This window comes from Penaeus chinensis, chromosome 35 (assembly GCF_019202785.1).
Source record: "Penaeus chinensis breed Huanghai No. 1 chromosome 35, ASM1920278v2, whole genome shotgun sequence".
Lineage (NCBI taxonomy): Eukaryota > Metazoa > Arthropoda > Malacostraca > Decapoda > Penaeidae > Penaeus > Penaeus chinensis.
The window spans coordinates 12,097,793-12,102,792 of record NC_061853.1 but is presented as its reverse complement, the minus strand read 5'-3'; the positions used below and the strand labels follow the sequence as shown (position 1 = coordinate 12,102,792).

General features: G+C 46.4%; 1 protein-coding gene across 1 annotated transcript in view; it reads right to left on the bottom strand.

Annotated features, from left to right (window-relative positions):
* LOC125044438 (polypeptide N-acetylgalactosaminyltransferase 11-like) overlaps positions 1-5,000 on the bottom strand; it is a 28,302-nt gene that overhangs the window by 21,157 nt on the left and 2,145 nt on the right. The window lies entirely within an intron of this gene.

Below are 5,000 nucleotides of genomic sequence, written 5' to 3'. Positions count from 1 at the left end.
CTATCTGCCCTTACGTGTGTAAAAAATTCATATACTGTTTGTTTCAGAATATCTATTGGTACGGAAGGATGGCCGGTGGAAAGGCGAATAAATGCGGATGGTCGAGAGGCTGAACAGCTGAGAGATTGGATGGATGAGCGAGAGCTGTGGGGAGCCGGGTGAGACGACCCGAATGTAGAAATAACAGTAGTGAACATAAAGGTTGTTGCAAGTTCTGCGGAAAACAGTCATCACTTACAATTTCCACCCGCGTCCCCTTCCCTCTCCTCCCCCATTAACCCATTCTTCACTCCACCCCATTTTTTTCTCCTTCCCCTTCCTTCTCCCCCTTTCCCTTACCTCCCTCATCCCTCGTACTTTCCCCCTTCCCTTCCTTCTCCGCTTTCTCCTTTTCCCTTTTTCCACTCCTCCCCATCCCTCTCCCCTGCTTCCTCTCCACTTTTCCCTTCCCATTTTTTCTCCCCTACTTTTTCTCTCTCACCTTCCCATGTCCTTTTTTCATCTTTCCCTTTTCCTCTCTCTCGTCTCTTCCTCCATCAATACATGTTTGGATTCTCTGCCTCTTCCTACATTTACTTGTCTGCTATTCTATCTCTCTCTTTCATCTACATCTTCTCCCCCTTTTCTATAATTTTCTGTCTAAGCATCTGTTTCTTTGTAGCCCTTGTTCGAAGTTTTTTTTATGGCTGATTAATACCAGTGAACGCCAGAAAGTTTTCATTCACATACACACACACACACACACACACATATAATGATAAAACAGATATATAACTTTTAAAAGAAACGACATATGCTTGTGGAATCTGTGGGATTCAAGGAAGGGAGGAATGGAAGTAAACAGGGCGAATGAGGGGGAAAGAAGACATAATTAGCACAGGAGAGGGTGAAAAGACTAAACAGGCAACAAAAACTGGAAGAAAGAGACGGGAGAATGGAGGGAGGAATGGAAGCAGGGAAGGGGAAAGAGAAGGGAATGGGGGAGGGGAGGAGAGGAAGAGAGGAAAGGGAAGGGGGGAGAGAACGAAGAGGGAAGGGAGGGGAAGAAGAGAGAGCGATAGCGATGAGGGAGGGAGGGAGGGTAGAGAAGAGAGTGAGAGAAGGAGGAAGGGAAGGGAAGAGAGAACGAAGAAGAGATAGGAGGGCAGGGAGGGGATGAGAAGAGAGTGAGAGAAGGTGAAGGAAGGAAGAGATGAGAGTGAGACAGGGGGAAAGGAAGGAAGAGATGAGAGTGAGACAGGGGGAGGGGAAGGAGGGAGAGAACGAAGAGGAGGCCTGAGGGAAGGGAAGAGAGGAGAAGCCGTGTTTCCTCCCGGCGTCCTCCCGCGCCTCCTAGACCGCGACCGCAGACGCTTTTCCGCGTTGGTCAAGCAGCGAGCGCGACCCAGCCTGCGGTCTGCAAGCACTGGACGAGGGCCAGGAGGGGGGGGGGGGCGGAGGAAGGGTACCTAAGCGGAGGAAGGGGGAGGGAAGAGAATGGGGAAAGAAGGAAGAGGTTTCCACTGTTAAAAGGGCGTGGTGAGAGGGAGGGACGAGGAGATGATGAGACGGGAAAGGGGAGATGGGAAGGGAGAGGAGGGGAGGAGGGGGAAAAGGCAGATAAGAGGGTGGGAGGTGGGATGGGGGAGAATAGGGGAAGAAGGAAGGGAAAAAGGGAGGAGAGGACGACGGGAGGGATTGGAAAGCGGACCCTGATGCCAGACCCCACCGCGCCGGACAAACTAGGTAAGAGAGCAGACAATCGTAACGAGGAAGTTCTCGTTTGGCGGCGGCACCTCGGGGTGGGTGGGGGGAGGGGATTAAGTGCACGAGGGATGGTGGGGGGAGGGGGATTAGGACTCAAACAGGTGCCGCCGAGACTCCGTAGTGGAAGGAAAGGTGGGAGAGGGGGGTACAGAACTCAGAAGAGACAGTTTGTATACATATATACCAAGCTATGGAACGCAATTTTAGTTAAACAACCCGATGTTGTTTTTCACCCATTGCAGAAATAAGAAAAGAAAAAAAAAATTGTAAATACTTTGTTACTAACCAATTAGATTTCAGTTATGTTTCACTTTTCGTTTCATGTTTAAAAATGTATATCTAAACATGTATGCCTTAAATAATAGGAAAAAGAGAAAGAGAAGGTATAGAAGAGAGGAGAGGAAGAGAGAAGAGGAAAATAGATTTTATTTGATTTAATAAACTTTATTTACAGAACATACCCTACAAAAAGCCAGAAGATGCTATATCATCTATCCAAAATGACTGCTATTTATGTAGATTGCTATCTATCAAACATCAATTTTACATGTAGTTGTGCATACATTATTTACATATCACCAATCATATCAAAGACAAGACCAGTGTCAATAATAGAATCAATATAATCAATAAGTGCTGGTCTATGGACAGTACTATCCGATCGACAGGACGCAGTTTTCGTGTAGCAAAGTAAATAATGTGTGAGATTATTCGACTTAGGCGCCTTGCACATTTTACAATGGCGAAACTGGCTTTGCCTTCAAAACTGCATCCTGTATACTGTATAGTGTACTGATATCCTATGCGTACCTGGCAAGTGTACCCTGCTGTCTCCGACAGCAGGCAATACTTTCATAATGCCAGATAGTACCATGTCCTGTTTCTTCATATTTTCGGTGATCCATACCTGGTCCTCACAATCTCATGAGAGGGTATCCAGTATAGTGACACTTGTATGTCCTGCTCTGATAGGCTAGAAATTTGGTGAAAGATTTTCCTTGTTACCATGATTCCTGGACTAAATGCAGTAAATCAGAGTGCTCCCTGGCTGCCAGAGAAAACAGGTAAGTGTCGCTGCTGCTCACCACCTTTTTTATTTTATGCTACATGGCTACTGACTGAGAGAGAGAGAGAGAGAGAGAGAGAGAGAGAGAGAGAGAGAGGGAGGGAGAGAGAGAGAGAGAGAGAGAGAGAGAGAGAGAGAGAGAGAGAGAGAGAGAGAGAGAGAGAGAGAAAGAGAGAGAGAGAGAGAGGAGAGAGAACGAGAGAGCGAGAGAGAGACAGAGAGAGAGAGAGAGAGCGAGCGAGAGAGAGAGAGAGAGAGAGAGAGAGAGAGAGAGAGAGAGAGAGAGAGAGAGAGAGAGAGAGAGAGAGAGAGAGAGAGAGAGAGAGAGAGAGAGAGAGAGAGAGAGAGAGAGAGAGAGAGAGAGAGAGAGGAAGGAAGGAAGGAGAGGAGATGGGAGATAGGAGATAGGAGGTAGGAGGTAGGAGGTAGGACGTAAGAGGTAAGAGGTAAAAAGTAAAAAGTAAAAAGTAAGAGAGAGAGAGAGAGAGAGAGAGAGAGAGAGAGAGAGAGAGAGAGAGAGAGAGAGAGAGAGAGAGAGATAGGTAGAGAGAGAGAAATAGAGAGAGAGAGAATGAGAGTGAGAGAGAGATGAGCAAAGAATCAAACGGAGGAAGAGACAAAGTAGCATGTATTCAGTAGAGAGAGAGGGAGAAAAAGGCATCCAGATCGCAAAAAAATAAAGAGTAAAGGAATAATTATCCGACGAAGCATAGATGGACGAGGGAAGGCAAGACGGAGGCAAAGGAGAGAGAAAAGGAAAAAAGAAAGAAAGAGAAGAGAGAAGATAGAGAGGAAGGGAGGGAGAGAAAAGAGATAGATAGATAGAGACAGATAGCTAGAGATAGATGGAAATATATAGAAAAAGATAGAGATAGATGGAGACAAATAGAGGTAGTTAGAGATAGATAGAGATAGATGGAGACAAATAGAGGTAGTTAGAGATAGATAGAGATAGATGGAGACAAATAGAGGTAGTTAGAGATAGATAGAGGCAGATATATATATATATATATATATATATATATACATATATATATATATATATATATATATATATATATATATATATATATATATATATATATATAGAGAGAGAGAGAGAGAGAGAGAGAGAGACTCTCATTTCATTTAATCTCCCTTACTCCCCTTCCTGTTTGGTAATGCACGCTGTGTGATTCCCTTGTGGGGAATCCTTCATGAAGAACCTCTCGAAAAGTATTAGTCATTGTTTGAAAGATGTGAACGAAGCGTAAATATAAAAGCAGTCTTGAGTGCATCGCTGATAGCATGTTGCCTGTTATGAATAGCGCTGAAATCTGTGTTGCTACAGGTGACATGGATGACGTCACAGGTAACACGTTGCTGCCATAAGAAGGATTTAACATCTGTGTCACATATTGCAGGTGACACGGCACTTACCTGAGCGGGCGCACCGTTACTGCCGGGGCGGGATGCAATTAGCAGGAAAAAGGTGAGCATGACAAAAAGCGATCGCATGGCGTCACTTAGCCCCAACGATGAATCATTTTGTGACATGAGAGACAAAGTGAAGCATAACCCGCGTGGCTCCAGGAGGCGGCGTGTGTCTTGAGCTCATGACCATTCGAGGATGTCACTGCGAACGAGGGTCGTAGTTTTCACTCGGAGCGAGTCATCTGACAGATCAATTATCCTCGTGGCTTCCTTTGACAGATGCCAATCCGCACAGCCACAGAAAGATCACGGAAGAAGGTGTTTTTGCTCTGCCGGGATGACATCGTGACAGAGTGATGCAACGTAAGTCTTCGTCTCCTCGGCCGAGGCTCCGGCGGCGACTTCGTTCCCGAGACCGAGCGAGGCGAGGCTGCGAGTGGCGCAGGTTCTTGCACTCGGGGAGATTGCAGCTCGTTCCCGTCTTGTGCTTCCGTGCCCGCTTTCTTCTGCCTCTGTCTGTCTCTGGTTCGCTGTATCCATCGTTCTATCTGTATGTCTGCCTGCCTGCCTGCTTACCTGCCTGCCTACCTGCCTGCCTGCTTGCCTGCCTGTCTAACTGACTGACTGACTGTCAGTCTGTCTGTCTGTCTGTCTGTCTGTCTGTCTGTCTGTCTGTCTGTCTGTCTCTCTCTCTCTCTCTCTCTCTCTCTCTCTCTCTCTCTCTCTCTCTCTCTCTCTCTCTCTTTCTCTTCCTACCTTTCTGTCTGTTCTTGCA